At 40.8% G+C, this 17,034-nt stretch overlaps 1 long non-coding RNA gene across 1 annotated transcript in view; it reads right to left on the reverse strand.

Moving 5' to 3' along the window:
• LOC129152169 (uncharacterized) overlaps positions 1-17,034 on the reverse strand; it is an 87,412-nt gene that overhangs the window by 45,273 nt on the left and 25,105 nt on the right. The gene's annotated exons all lie outside the window — the stretch shown is intronic.

Consider the following 17,034-nt stretch of genomic DNA (forward strand, 5'->3'; position numbering starts at 1 on the left):
TCATGCATTGATGGACATTTGGGTTGTTTGCATCTTTCAGCTATGAACAATACTGTAAGTATTAGTGCATAATCTTTTGCGTGGACATATGCTTTCATTTCTTTTGGGTACATAGCTAGGAGTGTAACTACTGAGTCATATGGAAAGTCTATGTTGAATCATTTGAGAAACTGCCAAATTGTTGTTCAAAGTGGCTACATCGTTGTACATTGCCACTTGCACTGTATGAGGGTTTCAGTTTCTCCACATCCTTGGCACTATTTATTATCCAAATTTTTGGTTCTAGCCATCCTAGTGGGTATGAAGGAGTAGCTCATTGTGGTATTCATTTCCTTGATGACTAATGATGTTGAGCAACTTTCCATGTGCTTATTGGCCACTTATATATCTTCTTTAGAGAAATGTCTATTCTATTTACCCATTTACAAATTGGGTTGTTTGTTCTTGTTAAGCTGTAGAAGTTCTTTATATATTCTGGATAGAAGTCCCTCATCAGATATGTGATTCTTAAATATTTTTTCCATTCTGTGGGTTGTCTTTTCACTTTCTTGATGGTATTCTTTAAAACACAAATGTTTAAATTTTGATAGAGTCCAATTAATTCCTTTTTTGTTTATCATGTTTTTGACATTATATTTAAGAATCTTTTGCTAAATCCAAGGTCATGAAGATTTACCTCTATATTGTCTTCTAAGAGTTTTATAGTTTTAGCTCTTACATTTAGATCTTGCATTCATTTTTAGTTAATTTTTATATATGATTTAAAATAAGGGCCCAACTTTATTATTTTGCATGGGGATATCCAGTTAACTCAGCACCATTTGCTCAAAGACTATTTTTTCCATATTGAATGGTCTTGGCACCTTTGTCAAAAATCAATTTTCCAATTAAAAATGGAAACGCCTTTTGATCCAGCAATCCCACATCTTTGAATATATCCTAAGAATCCTGGAACACTAATTTGAAAGACTATATGCACCCCTATGTTCACTGCAGTGTCATTTATAATGGGCAAGATCTGGAAACAGCCAAAGTGCCCAATCAACAGATGAGTGCATAAAAAAGCTGTAGTACATTTACACAATGGAATACTACATGGCCATAAAAAAGGAAATCTTGCCTTTTGTAACAGCATGAATGGACCTGGAGATTATTATGCTAAGTGAAATAAGAGTCAGAGAAAGACAAATACCATATGATCTCACTTATATGTAGAATCTAATGAATGAAATAGAAAAAGAGGCATGGATACACGAAACAGACTGACAGCTGTCAGAAGGGATGGGAAAGATGGGTACTGAATGAAAGAAGGTGAAGGGATTAGCCAAGAAACATATATACATAACACATGGACACACATAACAGTGTGGTATTAGTCAAAGAGAAAGGGTGGCTTTGGCTAGGTGGAGATGGGCAAAGGTGTGGGGATATCTGTAAAAGGGCAACAATAAAAATAAAGTTTAAAAGAATCATTTTTTCACACATGTATGGGCTTCTAGCTGGATCTCAATTCCATGTGTCTATAATTTTGACAGTACTACACTGCTCAATTACTATTGCTTTATAGTAAATTTTGAAATCAGGAAGCGGGAGTTATTTTTTAAGATTGTCTTGGCTATTCTGAGTTTCCTTCAATTCCATAAATTTTAGAATCAGCTTGTCAGTTTTGCAAAGATATCAGCTGGTATTCTAATAGAAATTGTGTTGAATTTGTAGAGCAGGTTGTGGGTACTACCATGTTAAAAATTTTAAGCCTTCTGATCTATGAACATGGGAATGTTTTCCCATTTATTTAGATCTCCTTTAATTCCTTTTAACATTTCTTTATTTGTATTTTTGTTTTTAGTTGTTAAGGTATAAGTTTGTACTTTCGTTAAATTTATGTCTACCAGGGTAATACCGGTCTAATAAAATGAGTGAGGAAGTATTCCCTCCTCTTATTTCTTGGAAGAGTTTGTGAAGAATTGGTAGTAGTTCTTTAAATAGTTGGTACTTTTCAATCATAAAGCCACCTGGGAAGCCATTATTTGTTGATAAATATTTACATCATAAAGGAGATAAAAGTATTTATGTGCATAATAATAGAACTTCAAAATACACAAAGCAAAAATGAACAAAATCATGGCAGAAATGAATAAAAACACTAAAATTATGTGACATTTAAAAATAACTCTCTCAGTAACTGTTGGATCAATACCAAAAATATTATACAACAAAACTTTGGGGATGCTGCCAATGTAGTATTGACAGGGGAAGGTCTTAAATACAGATATTAGAAAAGGAGACAAAAATGAAAATAAGTGAGCTAAGCTTCCTATTTGAGATACCAGAAAAGAAACAGCAGGATAAAATACAAACAAACAACACAAGCAGTAGGAAGGAAATTATAAATAAGTGAGCAGAAATTCATGAAGTAGAAAAGAAAAAAGCAATAATTTCAATAAACTCAAAAACTGGTTCTTCGAAAAGACTAATAAAATTTACAAACCTCTAACAAAATTAAAAGGTATATACAATTTTTTCAGAGAAAAAGCTTTTGTAACTGACTTTATGCGACTAGTATAAGCTTAATATCTAATCCAGTCAACAACAGTCTGAGAAGAAAATTTTTTGACCAAATCACTCATGAACTTAGAACAAAAATAATCTAGATAAAATTAATAGGACTGCTTTAGAAATGAATAGAAAAGATAGCGAGCCCTGGCTGGTTTGGCTCAGTGGATAGAGCATTGACCTCTGGACTGATGGATCCCAGGTTTGATTCTAATCAAGGGACATGCCCAGGTTTCAGGCTTGACCCCAGTAAGGGGCATGTAAGAGGCAGCCAATCAATGACTCTCTCTCATCATTGATGTTTCTATCTCCCTCTCCCTTCCTCTCTGAAATCAATAAAAATATTTTTTTTAAAAAAGAAAGAAAAGAAAAGATAGCAACATATGGAGAGGTTGACTTTACTCCAGGAGGGCATATTTGATAAATAAAAGAGGGCAAAGCCATAAGGTCATCTCAACACAGAGATAAAGCATTTGATAAAATCCATCAAGCTTTAATGATCACAGAAAAAGGAAATTCTTAGAAGCAAAAATAGAAGGAACATATTTAACCTGAAGACGGTATCTACTAGTACTGCAGTTAACATCATACCAATGAACCTTACTGTTCATAGTAGGTCCAAGACAGAAGATCCTCCAAGGAGTTGCAGTATCCATTGACCTTATTGAGAAAGCCATCTCAGATGTATACAATGCAATGAGACTAAGCCTTCAAATGGACCATGGCTTCACCTGTTGCCTGGGAAACTATGACTCTGATCAGATCTGGTGACCTTCACAAATATCACTGACTAGTATCAGGCTCTGTGTTTGGTGACCTTTGTTCAAAATGGGCATTCCCCAAGAAGAAGCACTTTGGAATCGTCCGAAGTCAATGGCTATTTAAATAATTTGTGTGTGTTTGCGTGTGTGTTTGCGAGTGTGTGTGTGTGTGTGTGTGTGTGTTTTCAGATAGTAGTAAGCCTGTCATAAGTGGCCATATCAGCATCTGGGGAAATAGCTCTGGACTCCATGGGACCATGACCACCAAAAAAGCATCTTCTGCCATTGCCATCGATGATGTCTTGCTCACAGGTGGGAGAAATTTTGGCTTTTGGCAGGAGCTAGACATGACCTAATAAATGATGAGCGCTTTTCCCTCAAGGAAAGAATGGGTGAAAGCAGGGACACTTCATAGGAGGCCTGGACTTTGCAGTGAGGGATTGTTAAAGGGAGAAATGAGTGAACAGAACATGAAATGTCTATTCCTTGTCAACAAAGGATGTGTCGGTGGGTTTCTCTGGCTCTAGGTAGATTTTCATCAGTAGATATTCATCAATAGATCTTGCCAGCAGCAATTATTAGTGTAGAGATTACGTGATTTTTCTATTTCTCATTCTAAACTGAGTTTCTTTATTAAAGCAATTTGATTTCAAAAAAATAAAGTTACTTGATTTTTATTTCTTGCAGTAGTCTGAACTAAAAACTCTTTACAAATGCTGGCTAAAATATTATAAATATTCGATTATGTGCACAGCCATGGTCCCACAAAAGGAAATCCCCAGATGTCAAAAACAAAGAGAAAACTAAAAACCAAACAGATAAGGACCTGAGCTGATTCTCTAGTAGCCCTAGGTGTGTTTTCTAGTCTCAGTAACTAAGGGATTTTGTTTTAATGATCTGACAGGGGATGAAATGAGATCTTGATCCTGCTAATGGTGAAGAATAAAACTGAGACTTCTATATACATGCAATAATATGGATGAACCTTGAAAACATTATGCTAAGTGAAAAAGCCAGACAGAAGGAGCACATATAATATGATTCCATTTATATGAAAATTCCACAATAGGCAAAAAGTAATCAATGGTTTTCTGTGACTAGAGGAAGAGGAAGAATATGGAGTGACTCTACTGTGCACAGTATTTCTTTTGGGATGGATGAAAGGATTAAAACATAAGATTGTGGTGATTGTTGCACAGTTTTGTGAACGTACTAAACTCCATTGAGTTATAGACTTTAAATGGATTAATTTTATGGTTTAATCTGCTTTAGTCTAATGAAACATGTACAGAACCTGTATGCTGAAAACAGCAAAACACTGATGGAAGAACTCAAACATGATGTCAATAAATGGAGAATCTATATATATATAGAAGTCTAAGCAGACAACTGGCCAGTAGCTATGATGCGCACTGACCACCAGGGGGCAGACACTCAATGCAGTAGCTGTCCCCTGGTGGTCAGTGGGCTCCCATTTCAACCTCCCGCGGTCCCTCCCCACAGCTGGCCAACCTCCTGTGGTCCCTTCCCCCACACCCCCAATTAGTCCAATTCGGACTGAATGAGGGCCAGGCCAAGGGACCCCACCCGTGCCCGAATTTGTGCACTGGGCCTCTAGTCATATAATATTCATGGATTGGATTTAGCCAAAAAAAAAAAAGTGCTTAGATATGATATCAAAAACTCAAGCTATTAATAAAAAGATAAATTCGACTCCATAAAAATTTTAAAAACTTTTGTTCTATGAAAGACGCTAAGAAAATTTTTAAAAAAATACAGACTGGGAAAAGTATTTACACATCCAAATTATATAAAGAACTCTCAAAAACAACTGAGTAAAAATATCAATAAATTACATGAATAGACACTTCATCAAGAGGATATGTGGTTGACAAATAGCACAGGAAAAGATGGTCAGCATCATTAGCCATTAGGGCGATGCTACTTAACGCACAATGGGAGACTACTACAGATTTATTAGAATGGCTAAAAGTAGTAATAATAATAAATTATCAATACTGAATGCTGGCAAGAATGTGAAGCAACTCTCATATATTCCTGGTGAGAATGCAATAGTATAGCACTGTAGACAACACTTTGACAGTTTCTTATCAAATTAAACTAAAACATCAGATGGCACACTAATCCTACGCCTAGATATTTAACCTAGATAAATAAAAAATTAACATTTACACAAAAATCTGTACAACAATTTTGTAGCAGCTTTCATCATAATCACTAAAAGCTTCCAGTGATTATGAATACAGCTGCTAAGTAAAAGAGATCAGTAGTTGCCAGTGTAAGGGTTGTGGGGGGCAAGGGGAACTATAAAGGCAGCAGCACAATAGAGTATGGGGGCTGATAGAACTGTTTTGTATTCTGATTATGGTGGTGGTAACATGGATCCATACATGTGTTAAAACTCACAGAACCATACACAAAAAAAGAAAAGAGAAGGATGTCATTTTACTGTATGTTAATTTTTTAAAGAAAAAAAAGCTAAAGAAATGAAAAACTCCTAGAGTTCAATGAAAGGAAAACAAAATGTGCAGCAGTCCTAGGAAGCACCTGTTTAAAATGTACCACCTCGATGGAGGAGAAAGAGGGCATACTGGGGATAAATGGTAATGGGAAAAAAAATTATCACCTCAAAAATGTGTTTTGAAGGCAAATATTTCTATCAATAACAAAAGAAAATGTCAATTAGAAATTCTAGAATAAAGAAAAAGCTATATATTAAACGACTAAGCTAAATATAAAGGAAATTATATATGACAATTTTAAGGAGCTCTTTGATCTTGGCATTCGCAACATTCTCCTTTGAGAAGCACAGGTTTGAGATGATTACTTGTCTTCCTATATGGATACTGTCCCACTAAATGACTCCTAAGTAAATAATATACATATCAGCCAATATCATAAATAGCATTTATGGTTATTAAAATTTAGGAATTAATATAAACACATGTAAGGCTTAATTACACTCATGTCATAAACCTGAACAATGGAAAAATAATGGTACAACAATGGAAGTTGAGAACTGAAGGGGAGAAGAGATAGAGGGAAAGGAGAGGTATCAGTTTTCTTATATGATATCAAGAGTCAAGATACTGCCATAACCAGTTTGACTCAGTGGATAGAACGTCGGCCTGTATACTGAAGGGTCCCAGGTTTGGTTCCAGTCAAGGGCATGTACCTTGGTTGCAGGCACATCCTCAGTAGGGGGTGTACAGGAGGCAGCTGATCAATGTTTCTCTCCCATCGATGTTTCTAACTCTCTATCTCTCTCCCTTCCTCTCTGTAAAAAATTAATAAAATATATCATTTTTTAAAAAGTCAAGAGACTGTCTAAATAGATGAATCAGTAAATCATAGATATATTATTTAGAGTTTTAAAAGTAGCAGATAAAAGGACTAAATAAACAACAAACAAAAAAATTGAAAAAAGGAAGGAGACAGAAGAAAGGGTAGAAAGTGAGTGAAATTTATAATTTTTCAAAATGGTGAATCAATAGATATGCTTAATGTTAATGAGTCACTTAGCATTGACAAATAAGAAACAGGCAAAAGTATATTATTTAGAATTATGGAATTAGGAGTAAAAACAAGCAACTCAAAAGTGCTTTTCTTGCCCAGCCGGCGTGGCTCAGTGATTGTGCATCAACCTATGAACCAGGTCATAGTTCCATTCCTGGTCAGGGCACATGCCCTGGTTGCAGGCTAGATCCCCAGTAGGGAGTGTGCAGGAGGCAACTGATCAATGACTCTCTCTCTCTCTCTCATCATTGATGTTTCTATCTCTCTCTACCTCTCACTTCCTTTCTGAAATCAATAAAAAAAATATTTTTTAAAAAAGGAGAAAAAAAAGTGCTTTTCTTGTAAATTATTTAACAGTAGGATTGAAGGTGGGAAAGAAAGCATTTTTCCTTTCATTGCATATCCTCCTATATGGTTTAGATTTTTTTTTAAATATATTTTATTGATTTTTTTACAGAGAGGAAGGGAGAGGGATAGAAAGCTAGAAACATCGATGAGAGAGAAACATTGACCAGCTGCCTCCTGCACACCCCCTACCGGGGATGTGCCCACAACCAAGGCACATGCCCTTGACCGGATCGAACCTGGGACCTTTCAGTCTGCAGACCGATGCTCTATCCAACGAGCCAAACCGGTTTCGGCATGGTTTAGATTTTTTATTTCTCAGGACAAGTATTGCTATAACCATAAAAAATAATGAAATAAATATTAAATAAAGGAATGGACAAACATTCTGGTCAAATACAAGTGAAACAAAATCAGGAGGTAATATGTGGTATTCAAGAAAAACCATAATTAGTAGAACAAAAGAAAAAAGTGTACAAGATACCCAAAGTGCCAACAGTAGGTGGTGGGATTACAGATTTTATTTTTCATTTTCTAATATTGATGTAGTGGTCACTTATTACATATTTAAAAAGAAAAAGTAAGGGAAAGAGAAGATTATCCCTTATTTCCACTAAAAGTCTTAATGAACACCAAGCAGAGATAAATCTCCCTTCCCCAGGTGCCCACTGCGAGGACCACCTGGCTTATTGCCCTGGCTAGCCCTGAAGTTCCATCCTGGCTCTGAACCTGCCTGGGAATTAACCCCTCTGTGCTGTAGCTCACCCCATTCTTCCCACATCACTTAATTCACCCCTCACATTTTCTCCCCTATTTAATAGCATTAAAGCCAGAAACATTCAGAGATAGTGATTCTTTATTTATAACTTGACTTATTTACAGTGTTCTGAGAGTACTTACACACACACACACACACACACACACACACACACACACACCACAGCTGAAAATAAATAAATAGTGAAATCAGAGGAAAGGAAATTTTAGGATAAAGGATGAGGGTAGAATCCAACATATGCAACAAGTCCTGCACACCATACTGAGATGGGCCAAATATTGTGGAACTTTAAGCTTTTTTAAAACATATATATATATATATATATATATATATATATACATACATACACACACACACACACACACACACACACACACACTAGAGGCCCGGTGCACGAAATTCGTGCACCAGGGGTGTGGGTGTCCCTCAGCCCAGCCTGCACCCTCTCCAGTCTGGGACATCCCTCTCACAATCCAGGACTGCTGGCTCCCAACCACTCACCTGCCTCTGCCTGATTGCCCCTAACCGCTTCTGCCTGCCAGCCTGATCACCCTTAACCACTCCCCTGCCAGCCTGATCGACGCCTAACTGCTCCCCGGCCAGCCTGATTGCCTCTAACCGCCCTCCCCTGCTGGCCTGATCACCCCTAACTGCCCTCCCCTGTAGGCCTGGTCCCCCTGCAACTGCCCTCCCCTGCAGGCCTGGTCTCCCCCAACTGCCCTCCCCTGCTGGCCTGGTCCCCCCAACTGTCCTCCCCTGCAAGCCTGGTCCCCCCCAACTGCCCTCCTCTGCCGGCCTAGTCACCCCTAACTGTCCACAACTGCCCTCCCCTGCAGGCCATCTTGTGGCGGCCATCTGGTGTCCACATGGGGGCAGCCATCTTTGACCACATGGGGGCAGCCATCTTGTGTGTTGGAGTGACGGCCAATTTGCATATTACTCTTTTATTAGATAGGAAGTTTAAAATATATATATGTTATATATATCTTGATTGATTTCAGAGAGAAAGGGAGAGGGAGAGAGAGATAGAAACATCAATGATGAGAGAGAATCATTGACCGGCTGCCTCCTGTACTCCCCCTTGTGGGGATCTGGCCCACAACCCAGGCATGTGCCCTTGACTAGAATTGAACCCAGGACCCTTCAGTCCACAGGCTGATGCTCTATCCACTGAGCCAAACTGGCTAGGGTTGGAACTAAGTTTTCTAATTCCCTCTCCCTCTTCACTCTGCCAAGAAAAGGAGGAAATCTTTCCAGTTCAAAGATTCATAGGACCTGTGACTTAGGAGACAAACTTCATACCAGTCAGTGTGTTGCTGTTGCGGTTTAAGAGAACCTCAATTTTTTCCTGGCAGGGCAAACTGAAATAGGATTTCCCTTTGATGCACTGGGTTTGGAGGTCATTGAAACAGTTCTCACAACGGATGGGGAGAAAGGGTAATTATGTGAGGTGATGGATATATTAACTAACCTTATCGTGGTGATCATTTTACAAGATATGCATGTATCAAAGCATCACATTGTACACCTTAAACTTACACAGTCTTTTATGTCAATTATATCTCAATAAAGCTGGGGGGGAGGGGAAAGAAGGTCTTTGAGTGTGAGTAGCCTACACCCCTTCCCTTTTGACTTGAATGTAGCCTTTCCTAAGATGTACTATCATCAAGCAAAGTGTCAACTAAAGTTTCTCAACTGAGCTGAACTGAAAAACATTCCACCAGCACATCCTCCAAGACTGAAAGAACCAATTAGGAAATCAACACCCCCAGAGCAGCCTGAGGATGATTCCTACATAAACAAACCCACCTGGCTCTGAACAAGTGGCAATTGTAAAAGGTGGGTAGACATGAGGGAAGTAAGAACAAAGAAATGTTAGAATTCTACCAAACTTATCCTCTGGCCACAAAGAGCCATTTAATTACAAAAATCTGCAAGTATATTTTTTCAGAGGAGTACTATATTTGGCAGACTTTAGAAGGCAAATTATAAAGGATTTATATTACCAAAAAATAGACAAACGATCATCTGAATGCACCAGATATTTAACCGTTCAATCTATTCTTCTTTGTGATATCAAACACTTTAATGTCAATTTTTAAAGAGAAAAGGCTTAGTCGAGACAAGAGGAATGATTCCATTGATCCCTAAAATGTTTGTTCAAGAAATGATTTAAATACACCAGAAGATTTAAAAAAAAAAAAAAGAGTAATACATGTTTTCTGATAAATCCAAGGGATGTATGACCAAAGGAGCTTTTCCTGACAGCCCAGTACACGTGCAGTTTCATATCTAAAGGTTATGTCATCAAATCATCAAAGATGATTTATTAACCGCCCCCAGGAGCAGGGCAGGGACACAGCAGCGGTGTCAACCAGTGATGGCGGTGTTCACACTCATCAGCACACACGTGAACAGCCTGATCTCTGCTTATGGGAGAGAAACAATAGAATGGCAACAGGAGTTGCCACTGATGTCATTTAGCAGGAAAAAAAAAAGTAAATTCTTAGCAAAAAATAAAATCAATCAAAGAAATCTAACGAGTTGCATTTAGAGAAACTAAATGATGTGCTCACCCCAACCCTGAAAAGAATCATTCCTCTGAATTCTATCCTTCCTGGTATTTAGGGTGCACATCTGTGATTCTCAGATTTTTTTCCTTTAAGCATTGAGACTGGTACCCTGTCATAGCTTGTCTCTTTGCAGCTGTAACAATGTTGAAATCCTCAAAGGCATAAATGGTAAATATTTATCACTTAATTAATGTTAATATTTTAGGATGTTTATGACAACTCTCAAGATGATTGACAACATGCTGGGGTGCAGCATAACCATGATTTGGATTTCATGATGAAGGGTACTGGTGAGGATGAGATCAGATTGAAATTAATCCAGAACCTGCACATGCTCAGTATCATTTTATCAATTTAACAAAAAATGCTGTCAATCAAGACTTTTGGCTACTACATGGTATAATATGGCAGCCAACAGGCAAAGGTGCCCAGTTTTAGGATATTCAGTGTGGCAGATTGTTTTTCCCAAGGATGGCTACAATAGGTCCCACATCACATGCTCTTCCACAGCAGGAGCCTGCCACGCCCCCATCAACAGGTGGAGTCTAATTGTCTTCCCCTTAATCTGTCCTATTCTTGAAGTTGGCATCCCAACTTCAAATGCCAATCACAAGTCCAGGTTGTCACCTGGGCTTTTGACCAACAGGCTGTAGATGGGAGGTACCAGTGACCCCTGCTGTGAGTTCAATTAATTTCCTAGAATGGTTCGAAAAGCTCAGAGAAACATTTTACTTACTAGATTACTACTTTATTATAAAAGGACTAGAGGCCCAGTGCATGAAATTCGTGCATGGGTAGGGTCCCTAGCAGCTGCCGGCTACAGCCTCCCTTTCCCAGCTGCCGGCTGCCAGTCAGGGCCTCCCTTCTCTGGCTGCCGGCCGGGGCCTTCCTTCGTTCGGTGCTGCCCGCTGGCACATCATAGCAAGCAATGGAACTCCCAGTAGACGAACTCCCGGGACACTTTGCATATTAGGCTTTTATATATAGAAACTAGGAGCCCAGTGCACGAATTTGTGCACCTTGAAATGAACTGTGGGCCGCAAGGCACAGGGGCGGGTCTCAGCACATTCTCCATGCCCCCACAGGGTCCCTCCCTCCACGGCCCCCAGTCCCCTGTCTGCCGCAGCCCTGCTCCCACCGCCACTCCCATACACTAACGGCAGTAGCCCTGCTCACACCCGGTGATGGCACATAGTGATTGGGGCTGGTTCCAGTAGTGGGTGCGAACAGGGCCAGTGCTGTCAGTGGGTGCAAGTGGCAGCTGCTGCCCCAATCACTCCTCAGAAGCAGAGGGAGGTGGAGAAGCCCTCAGGGGTGATCAGGGCCAGCAGTCATCGCTCACACCCACTGATGGAGCCGAGCGGTCGGGACCAGCGCCGGGCATTGGCAGCAGGTGTGAGCAGTGGCTCTGGCTGCAGGTGCAAGCAGGACCAGCACTGGCAGTAGGTGCAAGCGGTGGCTCTGGCACCGGCAGCGGGTGCAAGCAGGGTCAGCACCGGCAGCAAATGCGAGTGCCAGGGGGGACCACAGTGCACAGGAGCAAAGAATTTTCAGTAACCACCAGAGGCTCGCTCTAATGACAGTGACCAGTGCCCCACCTTGGTCTGGTGCCCTGCTCACCTACTCCACCATCCCACTGCAGTTGATGACCGCCATGTTCCGCACACATGCCCTGGTGGTCAGCCCACATCATAGCGATTGGTTGTTTGGTTGTTCAGTTGTTCCACTGTTCGGTCTATTTGCATATTAGCTTTTTATTATATAGGATATAGCTCAGGAACAGCCAGAAGGAAGAGATGCATAGGGTAAGGTCTGAGGAAGGTCACAAAGCTTCCAACCCTCTGAATGTGCCACTCTTTCTTAATCTACTGTACATGTGTTCACCAACTAGAAGCTCTCCTAACCCCATCCTTTTGGGCTCTTATGGAGACTCTCTATTTGTAGTTGAGATTGATTAAATCATTGGCCATTTACCATTGATTCCACTTCCAGCTCCTTTTCCCTTGGAGGGGAGGGGTCAGGTGGGACTGAATGGCCCAGTCCTTTGATCACATGGTTGGGATTCCTGGCAACCAGCCCCCAATCCTGGGGATTTTCCAAAAGTCATCTTATTAACATAACAAAAGATACCTTTATTGCTCTTATCTCAGGAAATTCCAAGTGATTGTGGAACTGTATGCCAGAAACAGGGATGAAAAACAAATATGTATCCTATATAATAAAAGCCCAGCAACCATACAGCGGTAGACCAGTCACTATGACGTGCATTGACCACCAAGGGGCAGAGCTCAATGCAGAAACTTGATGTCCCCTGGTGGTCAGTGCACTCCCACAGTGGGAGCACCGCTTGGCTGACTGGGATGAGCGGCACTCCCACAGCAGGCCAATCTCCACAGACCACAGCCCCTACCAGTGCACGAATCCCAAGCACCGGGCCTCTAGTTTATTATAAGTCACTAGCGTTCCCGTTGCAGGAAAAATCCTGCAATAGGATTTCCTGCTGCACTCTACCCCGCCTCCGCTCCTCCCTTGTCGCCCGCCCCACCTTCTCCGCCAGCCCACCTGCTTTTCCCTTCGCCCCCGGCCCTGCCTCCGCTCCTCCCTTGTCGCCCGCCCTGCCTTCTCCACCAGCCCGCCTGCTTTTCCCTTCTCCCCTGGCCCCACCTCCGCTCCTCCCTTGTCGCCTGCCCTGCCTTCTGCTTTGCTCCCTTCTGCAGCTCTTGGCTTCTTTCGACGCTGTCTTGGTATGCAAATTAGCCGCCATCTTTGTTGGGATAATTTGCATAGTCGTCCTGATTGGTTGGTGGGCGTGGCTTGGCTGGTGGGCGTGGCTTGGGAGTAGCGAAGGTGCGGTCAATTTGCATACTTGTCTATTATTAGATTAGATAATATCACGTCCATCCCACCAATATGTCAGACATATGAGCAATCTTAGACTTTCCAGAATGACCATCCACCAGTTGAGAACCACTGAGTGACCTCCATTCATGCAGCAGGGATCAGAAGAATAACTCAGCCAAGCCCTGCCTGAACTGCAGACTCACCAAAGGAGATATAATAAAAATAGTTATTGTTTTGAGGCACTAATTTTACAGTAGTTTTTCACACATCAGTAGGAAACCAGAACACGCAGGCAAATGTTACCAACAGCAGCAAGAAAACCTCTGTGGTCCCATCTACACCATGGCCACGTTATCTTCCACAATGCACTGAGAATCCACATGGTCTGGGCTCAGGCCATGCAGGGATGATTAACTCTATGAAAGTGTTCATTTAAATGCCAAGTGACCCTAGCGCAGTTAGGTACTTCTTTTCACATCATTAACCATTTGACAGGGATGCTTGCAGTACAGAAGATTAAAAAGCTTCTACCCACAGAGGAGGAATCAGAAATTAAAATAAGATATTTCTGAAACTGTCATGTGAGTTGGTGAGTAAACCTATTTTGTTCTACATGAAATTTCAAAAATATCTTATTGAAATAGAGCTAAAGACAGTTGTCAATGCCATGTTCTCTGAATACTGATTTATAACTTAGACGATGTTTTTCCAAAATTTCTAGGCATGAGTCCCAATAATACTAATCTAATCTGTGGCATGGGCAAAGGTCACCAGCTCAGGAAGGGGAAGAAAAATGAAAAAAGAATTCTTTCTCATCCCTAGGAGCAGGGCTACTATCCCTAAAAGAAATTTAAGAATGTGTAGCTTTGTCTTCAGCTCTCTGGTACTGGGAATCCCTTTTCCCCAGTCCCTGGGACCCTGAGGTCACTCCCTAGTGGTGGAATCACATCCAGATCTGCCCTCAACTCCAGCACCTCCCTCCTCATGCTGTGTGCTCCTAGAATTACTTATCCAATTTCTTCCCCCACTCACCCATAGAACACATTCTCAATGAAACATAAATGGTTAATTGACCCTTTCCGCCTTTATTTACATTGCTGAGATTCCAGGCTGCTTGGCTAAGTGAAGCAAAAATGACCAGGAGGGCTACCCAGCAGACAGATAGTTCTCCTTTGAGTGTCTTCTGGCTTTTTATAGTGTCTTTCCTCCTCCCCTTCTAAATCTATAAATTATCTCCAGCACCTTGGCGGTGGCAGTAGCAAGGGATTCAGTGAGGGGCAAGTGCACAGGTAAACCCATCTCTATTTGGGTAGTTTGTAAATTGAAAACTTCACATGGAATCTTCATCCCAAAGGTGAGGTCAACTGAGGGTAGTTACAAGGCTAGCATCCAACATTTAACAATGTGCTCTCTGGAGAAAGAGCCCTGATTTGTAGCCTTTGCCAATCTCTGTGGTATAAATGCTCCCACTGTATCTGATTTTAAGATATGTAGATAAAAAAAAGGGCCCACATACTAACCCTGACAAGCTCAGGCATGACGGGCCTTAAAAACTCGGAAACCGAAAGCAACCACATAGGATGGTCTGAAATTAAAACTTCCTACCTAAAAGTAAATCATGGCAGGTAGCCATGTCCTAGGTCTGTATCTTCTTTGACCAAGGTCAATCTTTACCTTAAGTGAGCCTGTCATCTTTTTACATCCTCAGTAACATACCTCTGGAATGACAGAGTAATCCCCTTTTTTTTCTAGACCCCTCAGGGCATAATCTCTCATCAGAGCATAAGACCATGGAGGCCCTCATTGTTATCTTGTTCATAGAGGCATACATCTCTATGTGCTATAAGTGTTAATTAACTATCCTGCACCCACCAATATAAAAATTTGTCTCTTCATTTTACTCTTTATCCAGTCCCAGAGATTTCCCCACTCTCCCACCTCTCCAATCTGCCACCAATGAATTTCATGTAACCCTCTCTTTGATTCTAATGTATAAAATAAGGTGCAAAACTGCCATCCTCTGGAGCATTTTCTCAATCCGTTGAGATTTTGTTTCCTGGCAATTGTCGTCAGTTTGGCTCAAATAAACTTACAAAGTTTCTCTATAAAATTGGATGTTTCTTATGTTGACAGATATAATGTGTCACCACTGAACTTGGGAGCTGGGAAGTGATGTGCACAATCAGCTCTCCTGAGCCAGTAGGAGGCAGCTCCAGCCACCACTGCCAGCATCCATTGCAACCATGCCCTACTTCCACGCCCAAGCAGCCAAAATAAATTGGAGATGGATGGGGTTCTACCTGGAGATGGTTTTTGAGAAGAACCAGGTCTTTGAAATCCAAAAGATACCCTCTATGTTTGTCCATGCAGTTCTGCTCACTTCCTACCCCCAGAGTCCTTTTCTCCCCACACCTTGAAGCACTTGGCTTCTAACTCATTGTTAAGTGACAAGGACCAGAGTGGTCCCCTCTCTGGTCACCACGTCCCTCATTTGCTTTGGTGCACACAAATCACTGTCTCTAGCACTTGTCCATCTCCCAAGTGATTCTAAGCCCTTGGTATCTGTCCCAGATGTTGGTGCCTCAGCATAACCCAATTCCTACATCCAGAGTCTTGATTCTTGCTGACTGGTATCCCCAAGGCTGACCTAAGCTGGGTCATTTGGGAAGGCAAGGAACTCTAACATGTCTTAGTGTCTTTGATGTTTCAGGCAACCAGCCAATGTGGGAAGTAGATTCTCTGCCTTTTAAGTAAAGATGCTGACGCCTAGCCACAGTTCCAAGGTCACACAACTTGAAGGGCAAAGCCAACTGGTCTGTCTCACCTCAACCCCACCATACCTGTGATTTTCAAACTGTTCCCCAGGAACTTAGACTCCAGAGCAGATGATTTAAGAATACCACAAATATTTTATGCAAATTTTATATATTAATATATCTTAAATATTTTTGTAAAACTTTACTAACGAAAGTACCATGTAAAGTCAAAGTGTTTTATACCAAATACAAGTAACCTGTGCTGCCAGGTTAGTGCATGTAGACCTCAAAATAAAGTTTCCTGATTATCTTATGTCGATTTAAAAATAAAGGTTCCTCATTATCTCATTATTGCATTTACACTTTTTGTGCAGCAAACTGTCCACATGAACAGAAGTGGGCAGAGTGCCAAGGTTTTGATATTTTTTACCAGTAAGGTAAATTGAAGCATCTACTCCATAGGTTGGAGAAAAGTGAGCTTAAAAATAAGAACCACTCTTTACATTCCCTTTATGTTTCATGTTCTTACCATTTATGCTTCGGTTGCACTTTTCACCCTGCTTCCTTCAACATCTTTTCATTGTTGTCTAAATATTACTGCCCTTTTATTAAAACCAAGTATCACCACATGACAAATATATTGATTTGTTTGTGGGCTTATTGTCTATTTCCACATTCTCCCCTCCTTTTCACCCTCCAAATGTATCACTGCGTCTAGAGCACTTAGACCATTGCCCAGAATATAATAGGCGCTCAACAAATGTTTTTGAATGATTGAATAGATGAACAAATGAACAAGTGAATAGTGGAAAATTAATTTGAGTGCTTTGAAGTTCTGAGTAACTATATTACTGAGACAGGTACTAAAATACATGAGAGTTTTTTTTAAA

This window comes from Eptesicus fuscus, chromosome 18 (assembly GCF_027574615.1).
Source record: "Eptesicus fuscus isolate TK198812 chromosome 18, DD_ASM_mEF_20220401, whole genome shotgun sequence".
NCBI classification, from domain to species: Eukaryota; Metazoa; Chordata; class Mammalia; order Chiroptera; family Vespertilionidae; genus Eptesicus; species Eptesicus fuscus.